This window comes from Pantherophis guttatus, chromosome 6 (assembly GCF_059756535.1).
Source record: "Pantherophis guttatus breed Tessera chromosome 6, ASM5975653v1, whole genome shotgun sequence".
NCBI lineage: Eukaryota > Metazoa > Chordata > Lepidosauria > Squamata > Colubridae > Pantherophis > Pantherophis guttatus.
The window spans coordinates 1,070,299-1,082,429 of NC_142068.1; the positions used below are offsets into that span (position 1 = coordinate 1,070,299).

Here is a 12,131-nt window from a genome sequence, read left to right on the forward strand (position 1 = left end):
GCCAAAACCGCAAACGGCACGGCTCAAGCTAATCCCCAGGAACAGGAAGGTAGCTCAACCTGAATGGGTTTGTCAGCACGTCCAGTCGTGGGACCACAATCCCCTCCCTGGGGAAGGCCTTGTCCACAACACACAGGTGAGGCTACCCTGTTTAAAAATTCTTTGCGACTTAGAAGCAGCTTTTAAAACCCACAGCAGCTGCCGTGGAGAGTCGCGAAAACGCAAGGAAAGAAAAGTCATAGAAGATAGAACTAGAATCAGAACCAACTCAAAGCAGAAGCCTTTGAAGGACATCATCAGTAGGGAACTCTTTCCCGAGTTCCGGATTAGAGACAGTAGTAGTAGTAGTGGTAGCAGTGTGAGAGAAGGAACCGCGAGTTCATTGTGTGCTTGTGGGTGGGTTGCCTCAAGGCCACAGATAATTGTGTTGACTTCTCTGGGGTTGCAAGAGAGGGAAGCAAATACTCCATCAACTCCCCACTACATGACTAAGATGAAACCACGGTCTCCTTTGACGTCATGAATGACGTCATGACCTCAGCAGCTCCTTCCCCATGGGCATCTTTGCTCCCCATCTTGGTCAATTTTGAATTGATTTAATGTTACTATTTACTGCTTTAATGTTTTAATGCTTTAAAGCCACCCAGAGCCGCCTACAGGCGAGATGGGCAGCATAGAGGTTGAATAAGTGCATTCAGAGTAAATCATATTTACTCTCCAGAGGACAACAATGGTCGCCCAACTGAACGTTGATCTCGGCCAACTCAAACAAAAATGTATCGTAAAGGTCGCTTGGAGGAGGTAAACAATTCCAATGTAATCTACTGAATACCCCCAGCATGGGTGGCTCCAGTGGCCACGTAGGACAGTCAGGGAGGAAACCTACCACCAGATTGCAAGAACAAAAGCCAGCGGTCAGAGGAGGAGACCTGAACGATGGCGGGTGCAGCAATGAACGATGACACACATTCAATTTCGCAGCTCCTATTGATTGCTGGATGAAAGCAACCAGGGAAGTGATTGAAGCTGGGAAAGGGGCTCTGCTGTCAGTCAACAGGAGTGCTGATTCCCCCCAGCCTATCAGGTAATGCGATGCCTGGAATCTATAGCACTCCCACACATGCAACCCAACGTGTGGCTCCAGTACATGGACGACACCTTTGTCATATTAAAAAGGGACCAACTAAAGAAGAACCCGCAGCTCTCAGCAAGATTGCCAATTGCTCCTTCAAAGAAATAAAATTCACAAGAGATGAAGAAAGAGATTCTAAGCCTTCCTGAATGTATCAACATATATATATATATATATATACACAGTATGTATGTAAGAGGCAGCTAGACCTCCAAGGTCCCTTCCAACTCATTCTGTATTTTGTAAGTTCTGCAGCAGAGAGGAGGGGCAGTGACCGGTGGAAGAGGAAGGGCTTGGACAGCAGAGCCAGGAGCTGCTTGTGAAACCCCTTTCCTGAAGTTGGGCTCACGAGAAGAGTTGGGATGGTTGCCATGAGGCCAGCCTCAGATGGCATCAATAGCAGGGACATCAACCTATCATATTGCAAAAGAACTGATAAAAAAAGGATGGTCATCTCAGAGAGGGAAGCAAATACTCCATCAACTCCCCATTACAGCGGCTTCAAAGAATGAAAGCCCAGAGGATAGATGGTGAATTCAGGGACTCATTTCATGTCACACGGCCCCTTTCACACCCAGGAATGGCAAAAGGATGCATGGCAGCACCATTACAATTATGGCTGTCTGAACCAAATACACTACGGTTGAGATACCCAGAATCATGGATCTCATCAACCTTGGATTCACCACCTTCTTCCAGTGTGCGGGACAAATACATCAAGGAATCAGAGGAGCCCCCATGGGATCATGGCCATCAGGACTCATAGCTGAGACCGCAATGCGATGCCTGGAATCTATAGCACTCCCACGCATGCAACTGAACGTGTGGCTCCAGTACACGCACAACACCTTTGTCATATTAAAAGGACCAACTAAAGAAGAATGAAGAAACAACAGGCTACATAAAACATACTATTTTGTGACTGAAACAAGCACAATCTTGCAAAACTCCCACTGAGATTCTGACTTAAAAAGATCGTCTTTCCTGTTGCAAAAGGTCACATGCAAGAGTTACATAAATGCTCTCCATCTTATCTAGATCCATTCCAGTCGGGCTTCAGGCCTGCTGGGTACAGCACAGAAACGGCATTGGTCGCGTTGGTTGATGACCTCTGGAGGGCTCAGGACAGGGGTTGTTCTGTTGTGGCCCCGCCCTCTGAGCCTATCTCATCGGAGGAAGAAGGCTCCGAACATGAGGGAGAGGAGTCAGCCAGGCCTTATTCTTATTATACTACAAAATAATTCAGTGCATTTTGTAGTGGTCTACTCAGGCTAAACACTGAGCTTTAATTGTACAATTCTGTCGACAATGTCTCAGAATTAGGGTTAACATTATGGCCCTTTTCCCACTCTTCGGAGGTTTAAATTGTCTGCATCATGTAATATTGGTAATTTCTAGTTCCAATTCTACAAATGCCACTGTGGCCAGATAGATACTTGCAAGACTGCTCAAATATTCAGAGTTTTAGGAGCAACTACGTGAAGCATAGAAGCATTTGATATGACCTTACTAAACACAATTCATAGGAGAGCATTTTTTCCTTCCTCTTGCTAGCTTCAATTTTATCAGCCTCCTAAGTAACTTGTTTCCTGGGGGCTTAATTTAGCAAATATTTCTGTTTCTGTATACAACTCCCATTGTTATCTATTTGTTGCTTCATTTTACTTAGAGAAGCAATTTTAATTCTGGAGTTTTAAACACTTGGAAAATCAGGCATTTTGCAAATATAGAAATTATAGCTTATGGCAAGTTTTTTTCTTCCCTTTGGGTGTGGCAAAAATGACTTCACATGGGGCATGCTATTACATATATGTGTTTACCTGAAACTTTTTGTGTTGCTTTATAGTTTTTACTGTGTTCCCCTGTGCCTTGAAACCAACTTTTCCCAAACCTGAAGTTGAAATTAGAAGCTTTCACATTTTCTAAAAAATTGGCATCAAACAGAAGTACGTGGAGATACACTATTTATGAACTTTTGAATGCTGTCAGGAAACGGGAATCCATACTCTGAATTACGGTTGTGCCATTGTGGGAATGTGTCTAGAGGGCTCCAGGATTGACAGGACCATTTTAAATTCTCCCTTCTCCTACAACTGGCCTCTTTGGTTCTTATGGTATTTATTACAATGGTTGTTATAGCCACATTTCCTGTTTTTGTACGCCCCCCTTTCATCCATAGTTGTGCCCTGCTCTGAGAGTTGATGGCGATGGTGCCCTGCCCTCTTCGGACTTCTCCTAGCAGCCCGACTCTTGAGTAGCCCTCAAAGCCAAGCAGAGAAGCAGCCGAGCGTGGTAGGTATTGTGGTGGAGTCATTTTGGGAGTGAGAAGGGTGGAGGGGGGTTCTGTGAACTTTGTGGAAATAAAACCACTGGGGGCAGCTGAGACCCAATAGGCAGAAGTAACTCTTTCCCGAGTTCCGGATTAGAGACAGTAGTAGTAGTAGTAGTAGCAGTGTGAGAGAAGGAACCGCGAGTTCATTGTGTGCTTGTGGGTGGGTTGCCTCAAGGCCACAGATAATTGTGTTGACTTCTCTGGGGTTTTTTGGGGGGAGGGCACTGACTTTGGGCATAGATAAGAAGAATCTGACAGTGGGCTACATAAATGTAATTAATACGTTTAATTAATAAAACCATGTCCCCAGAGAAATAACCTCCGTGAAAAAAGAAAAAAGAAGCAAAAACTATTTGTGAAAGTGTGCGGACTGCCTGTGCACATTGGCTTCTTCCTCGCTTTGTGCAAAGGAAGACCTGGGAAGCTCATATTGTCTTCTCTGAAAGCTCCACAACCGGAGGTCAAGCGAGATGCCCAGTGCAAGTGCTCCAAAGCCTCAAGAGAATGCCACAAATGTTGGCCTTAAGTCAGGTTGGCACGAATGCTGGCAGCTTCCGAGCCGAGAAGGGACAGTGGGAGAAAGGTGCCGCCTTGGTCAAGGACCCTACTCTGACCCATCACCATCTCCCTCCCTCCACCATCCCCCTCAGGGCTGTTCTTGAGAGGATAAAACTGGGGTTTTGCGGATCCTTCCATGAAATTCGGAGGAGAGACGGACCACGTACAATATATTCTACACACAAGCAGGCTCCCAAATCTAACCACCACGGTCAGCCATGGAGAAGCTCTGGAAATCTGCTTATGTTGGGAATTGAGGATCATAAGAAGGGGGAAGGGGAGGACTAACCTTTGCCCTTATAACGTGTGGGGATATTTTCCTCTCTCTCTCTCTACAGAACCATTGACAGATATTTTAGCTTCACCCCACTGTTGTGGCCCCGCCCTCTGAGCCTATCTCATCGGAGGAAGAAGGCTCGAACACGAGGGAGAGGAGTCAGCCAGGCCTCCCTCTCCAGGCCCCTCCCCTCTGGCACTGTCTCAGGTGCCGGCCGAGGGAGAGGAGATTAGCCAGGAGCCAGGTGTCTCGGATGAGAGCGAAGGAGAGCTGTCGTTCCTGGATGCACGCCAACGAAGGCGTGATAAACGGTTGCAGCAGTTAAGGAGGCGTGCTAGGGATTATAGCTGAGTCGCTGAACTACACCCCCGAGAAGATATAAGAGGGTGGTGGCTGGTAAAAATCTGTGACGAACAAAAACTAACTCTGGCTAGTCACTTGAACAACGTCTGAAGCTGCCGAAGGGATATTGTTTTGCTGGACTATTTGCAATGCATATGTAATTTTATGTTATCTGTTGCAGTAAAAGCTCTTGGCAGACGGTGCTTATATTGTTGCCAAGTTTGAGATAACAACCTGTGTGCGTGCCAAGTACTTTCTTAACCCTCAGCTGGCTGTGTTTGTGTGTGTGTGTAGACGGGGACAGATCATTGTTCCTCTGTCCTGTCCTATTAGACCTCTCAGTGGCTTTTGATACCATCGACCATGGTATCGTGCTGCACAGGTTGGAAGAGTTGGGGGTGGGGGGCACTGTGTTGTGGTGGTTCTCCTTTCCCTCTGACCGGTCGCAGTCTGTGTTGGCAGGGGGGCAGAGGTCGACCCCGAGGTACCTTATATGTGGGGTGCTACAGAGTCCAGTCCTCTTGCCCCTTCTGTTCAACATTTATGTGAAGCCACTGGGTGAGATCATCCGTGGTTTCGGGGTGAACTACCACCAGTACGCTGATGACACTCAGTTGTACATCTCCACCCTGGGCCACCCCAATGATGCCCTTGAAGTGATGTCCCAGTGCTGGGAGGCCATGCGGATCTGGATGGGGAGAAACAGACTCAGGCTCAACCCGTCCAAGACCGAGTGGCTGTGGTTTCCGACATCCTGATATAACCAGTTGGTGCCATCACTGACTATTGGGGGCAAGTCGTTGGCCCCCACAGAGAGGGCTCGCAACTTGGGTGTCCTCCTAGATACACAGCTGTCTTTAGAAGAGCATCTGATGGCTGTAGCGGGGGGGGGCTTTTTATCAAGTTCACCTGATATGCCAGTTGCGCCCCTTTCTGAGTCGGGACTCCTTACGCACGGTCACTCATGCCCTCATCACTTCCCGCCTGGACTACTGTAGTGCTCTCCACATGGGGCTCCCCTTGAGGAGCACCCAGAGGCTCCAACTGATCCAGAATGTGGCCGCGCAGGTGGTTATGGGAGCGACTTGGCGTTCCCATGTAACACCTCTCCTGCGCGAGCTGCACTGGCTCCCGGTGGTCTTCCGGGTGCACTTCAAGGTCCTGGTTACCACCTTTAGAGCGCTCCATGGTTTAGGACCTGGGTACCTACGAGACCGCCTTCTGCCACCGGTAGCCTCTCACTGGCCAGTACGTTCCCACAGAGAGGGCCCACAGAGAGGGGCTCCTCAGGGTGCCGTTGGTCAAACAGTGTCGACTGGCGGCCCCCAGGGGGAGAGCCTTCTCTGTGGGGGCACCTGCCATTTGGAATGAGCTCCCCCCCGAGATACATAGGATCCCGGATTTACGCACTTTCCGCCGTGCCCTCAAGACCTTTTTATTCCAGCAGGCTGGGCTGGCCTAACTCCTTTTAATTGTTTAATTTTAATTTGTTTTTAATAATAGGGGTGTTTTAATCAGTATGGGCCAAATTTATTTAATGTGTCTTAAAATGTTTTTTAAATTTTATATTATATGTGTTTTATCTTTGGCTGTTCATCGCCCTGAGTCCTTCGAGAGTAGGGTGGTATATAAATCCAAAATAAACATAAACATAAACTTGATGTCACAACACTCTTTACATCCATAGACCCAGAATCAGCAAAAGGAATCCATGAGCATCTGACCTAACCAAACACCCTCAGTTTGAAATATCCACAATGGCTGGTTTTATCCAGCTTTGACTGACCACCTACATTGACTTCGAGGGACAAATCCAAGGGACACCCCTGGGATCACCACTGCCGGGACTCGTAGCAGAGACCATAAGGCAATACCCATGGAAACACTATACTCCCACACCTACAACCCAAAGTATGGATCTGCTGCCTAGATGACCCCTTTGTCAAAATAAAGGAGGAACGACTAGAGGATGAAGCTATCAACAATGTCAATCCATTTTAGTCTTTGCTTGGTGATTGACCCCCGAGGAATTCTACTTATATGAATACTATTCGTTGCTGGATGAAAGCAACCAGGGAAGTGATTGAAGCTGGGAAAGGGGCTCCGTTGTCAGTCAACAGGAGTGCTGATCCCGCCCAGCCTTTCAGGTACTTAAAAGGTGAGGGGTGGGCAAGACACGCCAGCAAAAGCTAATGACTTAAAAGGCAGCCTTCAACAAAACCCAAGAAACGTCCAAAAAGCCACAGCAGAGACTGAAAATGCCACTCACAGAACAGCCCACACTCTGCTAGAGAGAAATTTCCAAATGCTGGACTTCAACATGAATCCAAAAGCTCGAAAGACTCAACTTCTAGTCCCAGTGACCGACCCAGATTGGATCCTGCCAGATTATCCTGGGACACGTAGATTTGCCTTCATTGGTGAGAGTAAATCTTATCCCGAATCAAACCCAGTCTAATCTAGTCCAGCTCTGCCGGAGCGAAGCAGTCCATCTCATGACTTCCCGTTGGAAGAAAGTGAGCCAACATCTCGAGAAGGCCCATCACCAAGTGTACCAATCATAGAAAAAATGTAGACCAGGCTTTTTGAAAAAGAAGGAAAAAAAAAATAACATGCGTTGGTGATGGGAGATTCGCCACTGGGAGGAAATGAAGCAGCAATTTTTAGACCAGACCATCAATCTAGGGAGGGTTTGCTGTCTCCCAAGAGCAAAGATCAAAGATGTGACTGATTGGTTTACTAAAATAATTAACTCCAGAGATTATTGCCCCTTTTTCCTCTTTCATGTGGGGACAAAGGATACGAAGAGGCTGAAGATCGTATCAAGAGTCCACACGAGTAGCAGTTCTTGAAAATCAAAGCAATGGAGGGACAGGTGGTGGTTTCTTCCGTGCTCCCAATGAAAGGTGAGCACCCAATGAGGGAACACAGAACTTTTGAAGTAAACCACTGACTTAGGAGACGGTTACCATTCAAAGACCTTTGGTTCTTGGACCACAATCTACAATACCTACATGAGGGGCTTCCGGTGAGAAATGGCCGTGCAGAACACAATAACCAGGAGGCACGTGTCTTTGGAAACCAACTGGCTCATCTTATCCGAAGGGTTTTAAGCTCAAACTTTAGGGGGAGGGAGGGAGGGAGACAACCTTTTAGAAGTTCATTCCAAGCATAAATCTCAGGACAATCAATGGAGTAGCAAGAAAGAACTGGAACTCTGGTATAAAACAGGAAGTGCAGGAAGCAAAAATGAGGTCACTCAAAAAGGATTTAGATACCTGTACACCAATGCTCAAAGTATGAGGAGCAAACAGGGGGACTTAAAATTGTAGCGCATAAGGGCAGATATGAAGAATGAGGGAGGCCCCAACCCACCCACCCCAACCTGGCAGAAGAGCCTAAAAACCTGGCACTGCCGTTAGTTTGGGACCCCAATGGGGCAGCATCACAGTGGATGTGGTTGATCGCTTAACAATGGATCTCACCTGCCCACCCATCCTCTCCTGCTCTCCCCCATTTGTTTTGGATTTTCTATCAACTTATTTATCTCATCCTATTTTTTATGATTGTGAGATGCCTAGAGTTACCTTGTGGTAAAATGGGCCACCCATATATTTTATAAATACATAAATTGGCATTATTTCATCCCACCAATTTTCAGTGAGGCGAACAAAGGCTTGGAATGAGGTGCGAGAAGGATTTAACTGTTCAGAAGAAAGAGACCTAACAAAAGAGGAGAGGGAGCTGCATTTTGTATATATAAGAGACAGGCAGATCTCCAAGGTCCCTTCCAACTCATTCTGTATTTTGCAAGTTCTGCAGCTGAGAGGAGGGGCAGAGACCGGTGGAAGAGGAAGGGCTTGGACAGCAGAGCCCGGAGCTGCTTGTGAGGCCCCTTTCCTGAAGTTGGGCTCACGAGAAGAGTTGGGATGGTTGCCATGAGGCCAGCCTTGGATGCAGAGGTGGGTTTCAGCAGGTTCTGACCAGTTCTGGAGAACCGGTAGTGGTAATTTTGAATAGCTTGGAGAACCGGTAGTAAAAATTCTGACAGGGGCCCCACCCCTGTCTATCCTCTGCCTTCCGAGTCCCACTGATCGGGAGGAAATGGGGATTTTGCAGTAACCTTCCCCTGCCATGCCCACCAAGCCATGCCATGCCCACAGAACCGGTAGTAAAATTTTTTGAAACCCACCACTGCTCGGATGGTATCAATAGCAGGGACACCAACCTATGATATTGCAAAAGAACTGATAAAAAAAGGATGGTCATCTCAGAGAGGGAAGCAAATACTCCATCAACTCCCCACTACAGCGGCTTCAAAGAATGAAAGCCCAGAGGATAGATGAAGGTGAATTCAGGGACTCATTTCATGTCACACGGCCCCTTTCACACCCAGGAATGGCAAAAGAATCCATGGCAGCATCCAAGAATACACAACAAAGTCCCTCAACTTCTTCCCAGTTAGATGCTGCTGTGGTTGCTGGTCCGGTGGAGGCCCCTGAGGCAGCTTCTTGCCCTGTTATCTGGGAACAGTTTGACCCTGTTGCTCCCGAGGAAGTGGACAGGATCCTAGGGAGTATGCGAGCAAGCACCTGTGTATTAGACCCAGGTCCCTCCTGGCTTGTGAAAGCTTCCCAGGAGGTGACTGGCGGGTGGACTCTGGCAATGATTAATGCTTCCCTACAGGAGGGGGCAGTGCCCCAGCACTTGAAGGAGCCTGTGGTCTGCCCTCTTCTCAAGAAGCCATCGCTGGACTCCACCTGCCTCCAATCTTCCCTTTTTGGGGAAGGTTGTCGAGAAGGTGGTTGCGCGGCAGCTCCAGAGGTTTCTGGATGAAATGGATTATCTCGACCCCTACCAATCAGGATTCAGGCCTGGATTTGGGACAGAAACGGCATTGGTTGCACTTTCGGATGATCTCTGGCGGAAGCAGGATGGGGGTAGTGCATCCATCCATGTTCTACTTGGCCTCTCGGCAGCTTTCGATACCATCGACCATGGCATTCTCCTGGAATGGCTTTGGGGGATGGGAGTAGGAGGCCTTGTGTTAGCCTGGTTCACTTCCTTCCTCTGTGGCTGCTCTCAGTCAGTGTTAATAGGAGGGGAGATGTCCAGCCCTCGCCCACTGCTACGCGGGGTTCCACAGCATTTGGTAAGCTCTCCGCTCATGTTCAAGATTTATATGAAGCCGCTGGGTGAGATCAGGTCACGATGGACTGAGGTGGCACCAATATGCCGATGATGCTCAGCTGTATGTCTCAGCCCGTGCTGAGTTAAGTGATGCCGTGTCCTCCCCCACGCAGTGCCTGGAGGCTGTTAGGGGTTGGATGGGGAACAACGGGTTGAAACTAAATCCTGGCAAGACCGAGTGGCTCTGGGTTTGGGGGTTCATTGGCTCAGGAAGAATTGCCATCTTTGGTCTTGGATGGGGTGGCACTGCCCCAAACAGACCCTGTGCGTAATCTGGGGGTTCTTCTGGACTCACAACTCCTGCTCAAAGAGCAGGTGACGGTCGCAATCAGGAGAGCCTTCGCACAACTGCGAGTTCTGTGCCAATTACGCCCTTTCCTGGACAGGCAATACCTTACTTTCAGTCACTCATGCCTTAGTCACTTCCTATCTAGACTATTGCAATGCACTCTACACGGGGCTGCCCTTGAAGAGCATCCAGAAGCTCCAGTTGGTGCAAAATGTAGCAGCCCGCACAGTTTTGTGCAGACCCCAGCGTGCACATATATCACCTCTCCGGCGGGAGCTGCATTGACTGCCGATTTGCTTCCAGGTGCAATTCAAGGTACTGGTTGTCACCTTTAAACCCCTTCATGGCTTGGGACCAGGTGATCTGAGGGACCGTCTCTTGCTGGTCACATCTACTCAACCCATCAGAGCAGGGAGGCAGGGAATGCTGCGGGTCCCATCCCCGAGGGAGATACACCTGATGGGACCTAGAAGAAGGGCCTTCTCCGTGGTGGCTCCCTCTCTCTGGAACATCATCCCCCCAGAGATTAGAATGGGCCCCACTCTAATTCTCTTCTGGAAGGCGCTGGAGACCTGGTTCTGCCAGTCGGCCTAGGGAACCCAGAGTGGGATGGAGCCCATTAAATGACTTGTGTGATTGGCTGTCGCTGGGGCAGGAGGTGGGGGGGTCAGGGGTGATTTTATTGCATTGTTTTTTAATGAGTTTTACTGTTTTTTAAATCTGGTTTTTTATATTCTGTAAGCTGCTTTGAGTCGCCATGGGTGAATAGCCAGTAAGTCTAATAAATAAATAAATAAAACATGCCCGGCCTAACCAAATACACTACGGTTGAGATACCCAGAATCATGGATCTCATCAACCTTGGATTCACCACCTTCTTCCAGTGTGCAGGACAAATACATCAAGGAATCAGAGGAGCCCCCATGGGATTGTGACCATCTGGACTCGTAGCTGAGACCACAATGTGATGCCTGGAATCTATAGGACTCCCACGCATGCAACCCAACGTGTGGCTCCAGTACATGGACGACACCTTTGTCATATTAAAAAGGGACCAACTAAAGAAGAACCCGCAGCTCTCAGCAAGATTGCCAATTGCTCCTTCAAAGAAATAAAATTCACAAGAGATGAAGAAAGAGACTCTAAGCCTTCCTGGATGTATCAACATACATCCTTCCTGGATGTATCAGCCCTGCTCGATGCATCAGCTCCGGAAAAGACACCTAGAGAGTAGTTGGAGGACCAGCCGCTCCGAATCCAACCGAACACTGGTGAGGTCTCATATTAAGACCTACCTAGTGGCGATAAAAGCGGCGAAATCTAGCTATTTTGCCGCTCTTATCGCATCATCAGATAATCGCCCAGCCACCCTGTTTAGGGTGACCCGCTCCCTCCTCCATCTGGAAGCGCGGGATGATCCCTTGCAGGGTCGAGCTGAGGACTTTGTGCAGTATCTGTATGACAAGATCGCTCAGATTCGGGAAGTCCTGGCCTCTGACTGGGTAAGTCCAGACGGGATGACTGAGGCAGGTCTTGAGAGTGTTATCTGGGAGGAGTTTGATCCTGTTGCTCCCGAGGACGTGGACAGGATCCTGGGATGGCTGAACGCGACCACATGTTTATTGGACCTGTGTCCCTCCTGGTTGGTACTGGCTTCCTGGGAGGTTACACGAGGCTGGCTCCAGGAGATTGTTAACGCTTCTCTGAGTGAGGGGGTCCTGCCGACCGCTTTGAAAGAAGCGGTGGTGAGGCCCCTCCTCAAGAAGCCGTCCCTGGATCCGGCTATTTTGGCTAACTATCGTCCAGTCTCCAACCTTCGCTTCGTTGCGAAGGTTGTTGAGAGTGTGGTAGCGTGGCAGCTTCCCCGGTACCTGGATGAAGCTGTCTATCTGGACCCAGTCCAGTCCGGTTTCCGGCCTGGGCACAGCACGGAAACGGCATTGGTCGTGTTGGTGGATGATCTCTGGAGGGCTCGGGATAGGGGTTGTTCCTCTATGCTGGTCCTATTAGA

The 12,131-nt window shown here is 48.7% G+C and overlaps 1 long non-coding RNA gene across 1 annotated transcript; it reads left to right on the forward strand.

Annotated features, from left to right (window-relative positions):
- Window positions 1-337: 337 nt before the first annotated feature.
- LOC148112975 (uncharacterized) lies at window positions 338-4,868 on the forward strand. Its single transcript, XR_015728481.1, has 2 exons — window positions 338-3,424; window positions 4,361-4,868. It is a non-coding gene; the product is annotated as an uncharacterized LOC148112975 (long non-coding RNA).
- The last annotated feature ends 7,263 nt before the right edge of the window (window positions 4,869-12,131 follow it).